General features: G+C 40.7%; 1 protein-coding gene across 12 annotated transcripts in view; it reads right to left on the bottom strand.

The window, feature by feature from the left end:
- Positions 1 to 12598, bottom strand: part of LOC118410351 (rho family-interacting cell polarization regulator 1-like) — a 48897-nt gene extending 36299 nt beyond the window's left edge. For 4 of the 12 annotated variants that reach the window (XM_035812024.1, XM_035812023.1, XM_035812022.1 and 1 more), the window contains exon 1: positions 12350 to 12596. The gene's annotated coding sequence lies outside the window, so the exon portion shown is untranslated. Of the gene's footprint in view, positions 1 to 11997; positions 12126 to 12349 lie in introns of all 12 variants that reach the window. The other 8 variants (XM_035812018.1, XM_035812014.1, XM_035812020.1 and 5 more) reach the window with 5 other exon arrangements.
- Between the last annotated feature and the right edge of the window lie 401 nt (positions 12599 to 12999).

The raw sequence follows: 12999 nt of genomic DNA, 5'->3' as shown, positions 1-12999 counted from the left end.
GGCTCTCTGGTGCATTTTAGAGCCATATCTGAGCAAATTTGAGAAGCAAACTAACACTAACTTTTTGTCATGTCTGTGGCTGTCTAGTTCACTTCAGGGACATCTTTTACTATTTTTAGCAACTACAACTGAGGACAAACCTAACGAAGGATAGTTCCTCCTTCTTAATATTCATAAATGACGCCACGCTACACAAACAATATCGCAAAATTATTTGTACCTGGCTGCCGATTTGCCTTTCTCCGTGAAGCGGCTCGCGCTCCTATAAAATCGCATAGAAATCTCGTGGGATCTGAGTGGCTTGCCGGAGACGATTTTGAAAGTGTCTTAGGCATTTGAAAATGCATATATTTCGGACTCTTTTTGCTTCTGCGGTGGCAATTGATGACGATTATTATATAAATCGAGGGGAAATGACAACAAAAACGTCAGCACGGTCACCGCGGCGACTGATCAGAACTGGAGTGGGGAGAGGGGTGTCGGCGCACGACGCCGATTTTCCCAAGGATGGTTGCGTCTCTCTAAGCCGATGACGGACAATAGAAATCATCAGTTCATCAAAAATAATTAACTTCCGCTGATTTTCTGGAGATCTTACAAAATTTCCACGCTCTTTCTATATTTTTGGCTTACAGCGACCCACCAGTTTCTTGGGGAGAAATTGATGCGGCCGCGCTCCGTCCCCGGGCCTTTACCGTAAGTTTACGGGACTCGAAAGACCCACTAGTAATTGCAAAGTGCAAGTTTCTCTAAATAAGTACCAGAAAATCTCCTTTCAACTAAGCGAATTAGTTTTATAACATTGTCAATATTCTTGACGTAACTTCCGAAGACCTCTAGTAGCCTTGGTTTATCTTGCCATTTTTTTTTGCCAGCTGAAGGGGGAGGCGCGCGCCCTGCGCGCCTCCCCCTGGATCCGCGCGTGCTACATGTCTCAAAGTCTCAAGTCTCAATTCTCATGTAGGTTCTCCCAGTTAGCAACTGATCAGAACCAGGACCTTATCTGAGCTGCCAGTTGAGTAACATTTGTACAGACAAAAGTCAACATCATCACCACCACGTTTCAGAGCTCTCACTGATAAGGCATGCCGTTGCTGACTTCCACTGTTATGTTTGCAGTATATTCTCCTTAGGAATCCATTGTCGAGTTGTTCTGCAACATTGCAACAATCAATAATTACAAAGCCAAACCTTTGGAATTTTACAGGTGTCGCCTAGCAGCAGACACTTGTTCTAATTCAGACAGCAGACAGACCTTAAAATATCTAGTGAGTCATATCAGTGAATAGACATCAATTCCAAACCACAAAACCCACAATCAGCCAACCACTTGCAGATTGGGCATAATGAGGATGCATTGGCTGCAATTAAGCCGAATTCACCATATGCTTCCCCTGTAGTTAGTGTGAAAGTGCTCCCTGGCGGGGAATCCAGCTCTGATGAAAACATATGACTGGTACAACCAGCTGCAATTGGAGCCCTTCATGGCTGGAATACATTCCACTCCAGCAACTGTTAACTTTTCACTTAAGTTTTGCTGTGTCTGGTTCAGTTCAACACCCCCATCTACATGTATAGTCTCTCCATATGGCGCCCGCTTACCCAAACTAGATGATCATATGGTAGTACATGCCAATGTACAAAATGTACATAGAATTTAAAACTTGTTTGAGTGATCCCCTCTACCGGTACATAGGGACCACCTGGCTGATTTGACAATTTTTTTGGTGGCCCCTTAACCTTGGACCCGTTCACACTCAAAAAAATGAAGCGGCTTCAACGTGGAAGCCGCTTGATCCGGATCGTTTTCTTGAGTGTGAACGCTCCAAGCGGCTTGGATTTTCACCGATCCGGCTCGTTTGCAATTCATCCCTGGGAGGTAGTTTGAGACACTTGTGAACAAGCCGCTTGGCTGAAATCGCGAGTGTGAACGCAACGCGGGATAGATTCTATACAAACTTCCGATTTGCCCCCTGTTGGAGGTTATGTATCCAGGTATCGGGAGCAGGAACACACGCCACACTGACAGGTTTGCTCACGTTACTGATTTTTGTGCCCAATGATAATGTCTGGAAAGAAAAAAAAAAACCTGTAGGGTCAAGGCAAGTGGAATGGGAAGCAAACAAAGCTTTTTTTATCACGCGAAGAGAGAGGAAACACAGCAAGCTAAAAAAAAATCACAAAAAACAAACATATCTTTGAACAGCTTTCTCTCTGGATCATGATGTAAGACTATTAAGAGTGGGTTTGAGAAAACCTACAAACAATGTTGTAAAAAAGTACCTGAAGTCCAGGTACGGAATTGTGTGTGATTAATCGGATTGTCTGAAATGAGTGTGAACGTAATTTTTTTGAAGCGGCTTGCACGTTCAAGCGGCTTCCACGTTGAAGCCGCTTCATTTTTTTGAGTGTGAACGGGGTCCAATTTTCCCATTGACACAAGAATTAAGAATCCTCTCTACAGTGTCCACCTGTCCACATAAAACAGATTTTATCTGTCCTCTGAGTTGTGTTCTTGGGTAGTTTTGACAGCGTATTTCCTTCTACTCCTGCTTATTCTATCAACTTATCCAGTGGCAAATAGTTTACACAGAAGTAATTCAACATCATGCTCCATTTCACAGTCCAAAATTAATGTGAACACCAAACGATAAAATCAAAATTCAAATACGTACATTTGTCTGCTGCATGGTGTCCTTTTTTGTCCTAATGATTAGGAAGCGTGCCAAGACTTTACGTCGCGTGTCATGCTGTTATTAGTCTTCTAATCTATGATAACTTAATAAGACATCATGACCTTTTCTAAAAATCAAATTGTATCATATGAAAAAATCATAAAAAGTATCATTGCTTGCAATAACTATATTACAATCTAGGATTGCAGTTGATTTATCCGGTTTGCCCCCGCACTTTGCCACCGTCCTTTGAGCCCATAAACTTGTTTATTGCGTTTTTTTAAATTGCGAATCCAGTAGATACCGGTGGTACAGAGTATGTAGGCCAATCAGTATTGATCACTGGGTATAGAATGGAAGTGGGTCATGATGACACTTGACTTACCCACTCATAAATTTGCTTGTCAAGAGGCTCCGAGAAATTCAAGCTTGAAATTCCAGATTATCAGGTTCTTTGTATTTCAAACATATTGATTTTCAATCAATATCATACAAGTGTGGTTGTTTCATTTAAGAATATATTTTTTTGCATCCTTGACAAGCAATTATATAACTTCCTAATCCTATGAACTTCAAGATAGATTTTAACTTTCAAATTGAGCACACATGGCCAAATCATCATCATCATCATCATCATAAATACTAGAGATCTTAACTCTCATACTAGGAAAAAATCAGGAAATGTTGACATTTCTGTTGACCTTGTTTTTCTTTAGTGTAACAGGAAAATGATGGTTTGTTTATTATCTTTGTTATCTACTAGGGTCTATTTTCGGCCTTGCGTACATCCTGCAAATGTTGGACTCCAAATGCGGCGCTAGCAATTAAACTGTGTGTGAGTGAGGACTTCAAGCTGGATCCTCTGGGTTTAGTCCAGACATGCACCGGCATGGAGTAAGCATTTTGGTCCTGTCTTTTATTTCAGTGAGCTTACACAGGCAAGTTACGACATGCCTGGAGTGTTGATGTACGGAAAGGTCAATGCACTTATTGGACATAGCTGGGAAGTTACAGACAATTATCTCCTAGCAGACACTTAAGTACTAAGTAAGTAAGTCACTGTAGTAGAAAGAATTGTTTCATTTTCTGAAGAGCTGGTCCTTACAATCCACAATCTCAAGCATCAGAAAACAACAGTTCATCAGAAACCCCAAAATTTTCAAACCCAATATCTGCTTGGACATTAATATAAATTGCATTCTGATTCAACTGAGCTATTGTGCACACACTGTTTGTGCATGCAAATGTCTTTTTTTTATGCAAGGATATTGCAGAATAGAGAATACTGAATGAATAGTCCATAACCTGTTTTAGCTCTCCTCCCACCTGTGAATGTGATGATGGTAAATTGTACTTTGTAGTGATCATTGAAATGAGGAGTACAGGTAATTTCTGCAATATGAATAATGTAGATACTATACACCGTGTTGTTTTGTGCAATACTTTGTAATTTTATGGGACCAAGCCTGGATATCTAACCAGGTCACAAATCATTGGTAATTCTAAGTACGTGCCTGCAACATCCTTAGTGCATGGAAGGGCATTCATGAGATACACCTTTATCTCATGTGTTCTTTATTCAACCACCAGCTCCTGCAATTCAAAGTAGGGGAAACATCACATTATGGACATTGAAATGGCCCATACTTTCTGCCACATCATTAGCCTCTGTAGTACCAGGCTCTGGGTAGCAATTTCATCATAATTGCCCCCTACATGTCCTACATAAGCCACTAAAACATATCATTAGTGATACAGACAGGAGACCAAAATTCGTACCAGTAGCATGTTGTCTCTTCAAATGTTGGAACAACAGAACAAATGCCCACACTACACCAGAATGCTCTCAAAGCAGTTACTTACTAGTAAAGTGAAAGATAGTACTAGTAACATTTTCTGATGACAGGCCATGTTTCTCCAACTAGTCCAAGAGGGTCTGTATGGGGGTTCCACACAACGAATTATACTCAATTCTTGACTTATGAACCCTTAACTTAAGCATTATTCTGAGGAAATCAAGCAAAATTTCATCAACCCCTCAACGAATTACGAGAATAAGATGGCTTTCCATGAAATCAAAATAGACTGCCTACGTCAGAAAGGACCATGCAGACTCCCTACCCTACCCTACCCTACCCTACCCTACCCTACCCTGCCCTACCCCACACAACCCCACCCCACCCCACTATACTCTACTCTACTCTGACAGTCACATGTACTTGAGGTAAAGAATTGTCAGAAAACCCTGCCAGTGAGAAAATGTTACGACCTTCCACCCCCCAAATCTGCTTGGAGATTATTACATCTAGTGCTCATGCAGAGTCATAGCAAGCGTGAAAACCTGGCCTTCGCTCTACTGCGCATAATAGCAGTATTTATTCCAACTGGTTAGCATACCTACTGCCTGGCTGCATTGTTCAGACCAGACTAGTGAAACCCCCCATTTCATGCACCTGTCCCTTCCAATTATGCCACACTCTCCGGGGACGCAGGATTGTTTTCTGTGTGTACACATTTGGGACCTCCAGATGTGACCACCATATCACAACACCATGCGCCTACTTAACATATAGAATGTTTGGAATGAATTTCTAGGACAGCCTATAGTAGGTAGTTTTTATGTCCCCTGTCCCAGATGATATCAATTAGGATGTAATCCTGTTTTACCCCCATAGCGGTTAGATTAACACACATGCACTTTGGTAGGATTTGGTTTACATACATGTGCATTATGTTACACTGGAAAATTTTATGGGATGGCTTTGACCATAATTTTACAGTAACAAGGCCCTCTTAGACCATCATAACAAAGTGACATACAATGTAGCTGCACAATTGCCACATAGATAACTTTTTTGGAAAGAAAATAACTGGATCTTCAATACCTGTAATACATTTATCATTTTATGAACTCCAGGTAGTATATAGTATTACCAGCTTACCAAGTTGAAATATGGACTGTGGTAATAAACCATTATGTGAAAGTATATGATCATAAATAAACAATGGACAACAAAATCATGCAAAGCCCCCTGCACATGTGAGCAGAAGTTTTTGTACATACTGTGGTACCTAAGCTAAAGTTGATCTACCGTGGATGAGGGCTGAGTTCCACAAATGTAGGTGTGATGTAGAAAAATATCATTCTCCAATCAGAGGTGACAATGGGTGGGGTGTGGGGGTGGTAATAGTTGTGGCCTCCATTCTAATGGCCTAACGATCCGATCAAAAAATGTTCCCCTCACTATACATAATAACAATGAAAATTTGGATTCCTTTTGTTGAGCATGCAATCATGGAAATCTCATGAATGAGCAAAGACATTATATAAGAATATATAAGTATGTATGTTCTTCGTATGACCATGAGGATGAGGATTAAAAGAAAACAGTCCAGTCACTATTTACAGCCCTGAGTCACTATTTACAGTCAGAAAGGAAGCAAATTTTGTATTTCTCTGCTAGTAGTTGTAGCCTCCTCTTGAATACAGGGACACTGCTAAAGATATGGAAATTCTTTGCCCTGATTATCTTCAGAACAAATTTGTTCTGCTTATCGTTAATTCCTCTTCAGCATCAGCGCGCTGATGAATTCATTTCATCCATGAACGCTAATCGCATATTGATGAGATTTGGCTACGGTGCAGTATTTCTTCTATCTGTCCACAACAATAGTTTCAATCATGGGCTCCAACCATTTATATAACCAGTATGGCATTCCTCATATAACATGCCTCATTGCCTCTTGGAAAAGCAGATGATTTTTGAAATTGACATTTTTGAGATAACATCCTGAAAGTAAAATTCTTCTTGTTCTTGTTGGAGTCTGTCAGAGACATTTTTTTTCTTCTCAACATACATGTAAACCTCAAGCAGATATTTTCAACATCAAATATTTTTTATTGATTTATTGAAATTGTGACAAGGCAATACAGAGGACATCCCAGCCCTTTGAGTCAAATTCTATCTAGACAATGACTAAATATTATCTGTGCATTTGCACATCCCTGGTATTGCAGTACACAGTGATACACACCTGCCATCTACACAGGCATATACCTTTCATGTTGTTTGTCTGGACTGTCTGCAGTCCCACACATGTTTAGGTCTCCCCATATCTTCCTACAAACAGAGTGGGACATGTTTGATCAAGTTTGACATGTCAACAGTGAATTTGATGAACTCTCTCGACCTTTGCAGTATGCCTATACAAACTGGAAAATTGCAGATACAGAAAAGAGAACATAATTTGGCATCCAGGCATCCAAACTATCCTCTTTCCTTCTTTCTTTATTGGTTTGGCCTTCAACAATAGTAGGGCTGTCTCTCACGATGAAGCATTTCTGACAGCAAAATCAGGACACAGTTCTGGGAACTGCACTCCTTTCTGTATTCCTTATGAGCTCCTCCCCTGTCTAGCGATCCATGGAGGCCAAAGAGGACCTTTTCATTCACACAGAAAATGCTGGCACAATCTCTTTTGTACGACAAGCAGCAATTTACTTTGCTGAAAGTACATCAAAGACTTCTTGATGATTTAAGTAGGTCATTCAGAGTTCAAAGTAAGATACTACATGGGTGCAGTGGCCAATTCTGGCAAATGATGACTGTAAGTGTTTATTGATTTCAACTTTATGAATATGATGATGAAGAATCTGAAGATGTTACTGTTACTCAAGATCTCAGAGTACTTATATTTGTACATTCGTATTCGTATTGAGATACATGCTAAAGCTAAAATGGGCTCTGTCCATATATAACATCCACTAGAAAGCATCCATAGGGTTCAGACCTACGTACACACATGATCATGTAACTTTACATTGTAAATAATAAATAAATATGGTTAAAATCAGTATTACATATATTCCATGTATGGATGCATATCTTTCCAACCTCCACAAGTCTTGTTTTATGGGTCAAGGTCTATACACCGTGGTTATAAAAATGTATGGAAACAGGAGAAATCAACAAACAACTTTTGGGATATGCTAGAAAACAACAAATCCAAACTGATTAGAAAACCCTCCTTCCCAATTGTTATTTGGGTGCATGAAAAAATACAGTCATCATTCATACTGAATAGCCAGGCCATGGGAAGTTGTTGTTCTGTACTATTTCCCCATCGTGCTGGGTAGTCACATGCCTCGAGTACCTGCACATCACCACTGCGCTATTTCTGCGGCTACCACAGGAAAATGGCATGCCAAGACTCTTCCCACTTTCTTTCATTCCAATCCTGGGGCTCTCCCAGTCTTTTCATCCAACCGGCAGCCATGCCTGTACTGTTTTGAAACACCACATTCCCCCCACTGTGTCTTCTTGTTGTCGTGTCAATCACTTACATGGTGGATCATAACAGATCGCATCCACTGCTATTTTGAGTGCCTCCATATGCGGGAATTTGGAAATAAGCTTTGCATTCAAGGACACTTGAGTATATGACCTACAGGGAAGGTATTGTTATCATCATAAATAACTGTACTAGTAAATGGAACATCAGATTCTGTGAACCAAAGTATCATTTCCTTTTCTTGGAAATCCTGGACATTCAAGCCAACATAAGTGATTACTATGTGGCACTCTCAACAAGAGGAATGGGTTAAATCATAATTTTGATAATAATAATTTTAAAAAACAACACAATTCTTCTTATTTTCTATACCTACAATCTGAGCATGGCCCTTCCACATATACATCATGTACTTACTCCATGTAATGTTACATGTCTAACTTGTAAGGTTGAAAACCACATACCGTTATCACCAGTAATCACACGCCCATCCCTGGAAACCACACCACTAACCATCTGTCATTCAAGTAGCTTATTGCTAATACCACTCTCCATTGCCACAGCTTTGGCTTTAGCTACTGGCTTCTTATCTTTATGGAACTGAACTTAGCTCTACCTTTAGTTTTATGCTCACTTATTCTCATATCTTATCATGTACCTTGTAACAAATATCATAAACCTAGAGGTGACACCCTGGTTTAGTCTATGTTTACTATAACAGTTACTGTCACCAACTAGGGACTATTCAAGCAGATATTCACATTTACCTAACCAAGATGGCACCCGGGCTGGAAATTTATTTTTATATGGTAAGGTACTAGTAACGCTAGTTAACCTTTATTCGTTGCGTTTTTCACCAAGAGTCAGCTTATTCCAATCTGGCAGAAGAACAAAGCATAATCTCTGTATTCAACATGGTGGTATTGTTGTTTACCTTTGTCATTCATCCCATCCACGATATATTTTCTCTCCTACCATGCTAATATGAAAATGTCTCAATTTGAAAACACCGTCGCGTTGCGTTGAGAACGACGGCGCTCCCGGAGGGCGTGACCTTTATTCGTTCTGACGAGACTCGTTATGTTTGTCCGCTTCTAATTACTTTATGCTGAAGCTATTGTTCCTTTCTTGACATGAATGGAGTGCTCTAGATTGCAAACTTATTCAGGCAACAAAAAAATCCCGACAACTACCGCTGAGTATTTACCGTCGCACGCAGTAGCACGTTGGTAAAAAAATGAGGTTGTTGGGTCAGTAGACTGTGACGTAAAATCGATCCTGGCGCCATGATCGTTCCATGAAACTTATGCACCTTTCGTTGCAACTTGAACGGCGTGCTGTGGCTATTTCCAAGCGGGTGATCATCAGTTTGCAGTACAACCATCTGTACAGTGTTTTGCACCCTCCACACGGCAAAATGTAACCCGATATATTTGTGTCTAATGGTCTATTTCGGCGGCCAACAACACTAAAGATGAAGGGGGTGTGAAGTCTGATATGCCGCTGTTGTCAATGCCCTGGATCAAAGAACGAAAGATTCCACAATAAATGATATAAAACATTGCTGTCAGACTTGTGATCGACATATATGCAGTGCAAATCTTGTTATCGGTGTACCATACCCGTACTGAGACAGTTGGTATCGTCTTCAAGGCCGTATTTGCAACAGTTTACATGATCTGGCTTGGGACTTTCACATTTTAAAAAAAGGGGACCAGAGTAAAATCAATTAATTTGTCGATGTTCAATATCATTTCCATTCTTGGTGGTGCATAAAATGTTTAGTAGATGGCTGCATAATGATCTAAGAGAAAAAGGCGAGTTAGTGAGTTATTAAAGGTAAGTTTAATAAATACCTTGTAATGGCGTCATCCAACCTTTTTCCCGCGGTTGCGACCGTAGGTTTCTTTGAAAAAACATGGCGACGTTCGATCGTGCGCCACAAGGGGAGTTGTGGCAACAAAGAGACAGTTTTCGGCAATTGATCACACTTTGAGTCCAGTTACTGGTTATCAACACAAACTTTATTGAGTTGTCTTGTGCATGATAATTGTGAGATCTTGTGAACTGGAAGCGAATGTGATAGATCTCGGCCATTCCGGCGAACAACACGGTGACGCAATCTCCCATGGAGCGGTAGGCGGGACGGTACGTTTTTGACCTCGCTGTTTTCGAATGCGTGGTCATCGGAGCCTTTTCATGAATATTCTGAACACTTAAGTCTCTCGGTTATTCATTCCTGTGGTTATTACTGATGTTGCACTTACCGTGTCTCCGTAGATTCCCTGTTTTTGAAAAAACGAATTAAGGTAACTGAACGAATAAAGGTTAACTAGCGTTAATAGTTCTAGGCTAGTAAAATGGTACTAGTATGTGGCAAAAACCTATGAAAAACATTTGCTTGCTACTTTAGGTGCTCCAAACAAAATACGAAACATTAACGTTGCAATCTTTCATGTATAGGAAGCAAGAAAAAAGTCAAGCCTCCAGGAGTAAACATTTTCTCTTTGATATGTAAATGCTACAAAAATAGTTCCAGCCCAGGCAATATGCAGATATGGAAATGCAGGCATGTTTCCACTGTGGCATATTGTTATACAGTCTAAACAAAGCGCTCTTCCGTCAACACGGCCCCCTAGGTTATTTGCAGGGTGGCATTCCAAGCCTTTTATTCTGCACTATGTGCATGGCATAGAAGACTCTAACTGTCCATTAATATATAAAAGGCAATAAATCATTTGCCAGTGCAGCAGGATAAATGTTACGATCTCGAATGATAAATGTATGGTCCTAAGTGCACTGTGCTGTCTTAACTATGGGTATCAGAAAATCCATCTCCGTAATGGAATCATAATTCTTCTGTATCATATGTCACTGTATGGCCTATGGTGTTACATGTACAACAATGGGCTTACAGAGAAAAAATACGAGACATTATGAAAATTGACCATGTGCTCTTATATAGTGATTGAAATTTGACAGGAAAGAAATCACAATAATTGTAATTTTATGTAGATCTGTCGTAGTTCTGCATCAGCCACAATGACAATTTGGGTTAACGTTAGGGAAATTATGAGGAAAGAATAATCAAAGATGAAGATTCAATGACCAACTCTATACGTCCTCTTATTTTATGATCGATATATGAAAAGGAAAAAGTTACTGGCTCCATCACCTCTAATAATTCCACTCTTACTTTCAGTTTGAATAGCATTATAATGTTAATGTTACACAATGGGAAATTGATTTTTCTTTTCCAGAAAAGAATGTCAAAGTAGAAAAGAAAGTCGAAGATCATAAAAATTACAAAATAAGGAATGTTGGTTATGAACCAGATTGGGTACAGGAAGCCATCTATTAGCAGTGTACTAATTAAGTGAGCAAATTTGCCGAGCTCACGGGTGGTTTATTTATTCTGAGCCGTCAAAATCCTGTAATCCAATAAGCCTGCTTCCTATTGTCCCGTTCTGTAAACCCAAATGGCCTGTTTGCGGCTGCAAATAAACAAGTAACATTACACCACTGACGTTTGGGAAGTGGTGGCTACAATGGTTTGTAAAATGATTATTTTCTAAGCGTATCATTATCGATTGTGGTCATGCAAGCATACAAATTACTGCATGACAACAGTCCGTTCTAACGTTAGTGTAAACATCTTCACATTCGGATTCAGTCAGTCCTGGACTGTTATCCAAAACCAAACCTGACAAAGCAAGCGATAAAGAAATTACAAAGGCTTGGCTCATTCTCAAGACTCTCTCAACGTGGGTTCAGAAGAGACCAAGGGCAGAAACTGCATCACATGTTGAAGATATTAAGGGCAGGGAATTACGCAGTTCGGAATCCCCAACCCCCCCTCCCACCCCAACCCTAACCCAGGGCGGCGCCGGCGGCCAGCTTCCCTCCGCAAATAACACATCACACGCCCGTATTACGTAAGGTCTGGGACATCTAGGGATGGCACCGTGATTCCACGTCAATGTTGACAATATTTGGCAAGCTAGACACAGAAATGACGAAGAAATCGTACCGATGTCGCTATCGGACAGCTGGACGCCATCGCCACATCCCTCCAACCCTGTGATTGTGATGTCAGCACCAAAAATGCATCCCTATAATAATCCCGACTGTCGGACGATTCAGACGAAATTTGCGCCCCTACAAGAATTATTACCCGTGGTAATCCAATTTGGAGATAACGAATCTTCTATAAACTCCACGTTAAAGTGGGGAATGGGTGAAATAAATTTGCTGGGCGACAGGCGCATGGGAAAATCGAGGGACGACGATTATTTTCAGACTTTCGATTCCCCTACATCATCACTGCTTCCTCACCCGTCCCCGAAATCATCAACAAACAAAACGTCTATTTTCCCACTCACCTACAAGTCTATCCTAGGTCCTGGCATCCGACATAAGCTCATATCCGGGACAAATTCAGAGATATTGAAGGAAAACTGCGGAGTATCCTGTGAGAAGTACCATCCCTCTTGCGTGTCCGGACAGGACTGATGGTACCGGCCGCTGATATTATGGGTGCAATACTACTGACAGGCGCGCGGTGGCGCTGCAACAGTTCTTGGAATTTCACCGGGGACGTCACTAATCCTGGGTCAATGACCTCAAGGGTGGAATTTTAGATTTTCCCCAGTGGGCAAGCGTTTTTGTACAAAACTTTGTATACAGCGTAGTAGTAATGCGTGAAGTTGAAGAACATTTATTGTACGATGTTTGACCTAAAAAAAAAGGCCTATAAAGAAAGCCCCATAGGGAGAAAGGCAAGAAGGCGCCTTTGGAGTGATGACACAACCATTACGTCATAGCTATTCTGTGACGTCACGCAAGATTAACAAGCCTCTACTGGCACGTTCTGTGACAGTTCCCTTTTACCAAGGAGGTATGTATAGGCTTCTCGAATGACTAAATAAGTAATCAACTGGGCTTTATCACTTCTCTATCTTGCCTGCTTTTTGGGGCGAGGTTGCACTAAAGTTTTGGCATGGTTAAGAATTAAACCAAAGTCACATTTTAT

Source organism: Branchiostoma floridae, chromosome 2 (assembly GCF_000003815.2).
Source record: "Branchiostoma floridae strain S238N-H82 chromosome 2, Bfl_VNyyK, whole genome shotgun sequence".
NCBI classification, from domain to species: domain Eukaryota; kingdom Metazoa; phylum Chordata; class Leptocardii; order Amphioxiformes; family Branchiostomatidae; genus Branchiostoma; species Branchiostoma floridae.
This window is presented reverse-complemented; position numbering and strand designations above follow the sequence as displayed.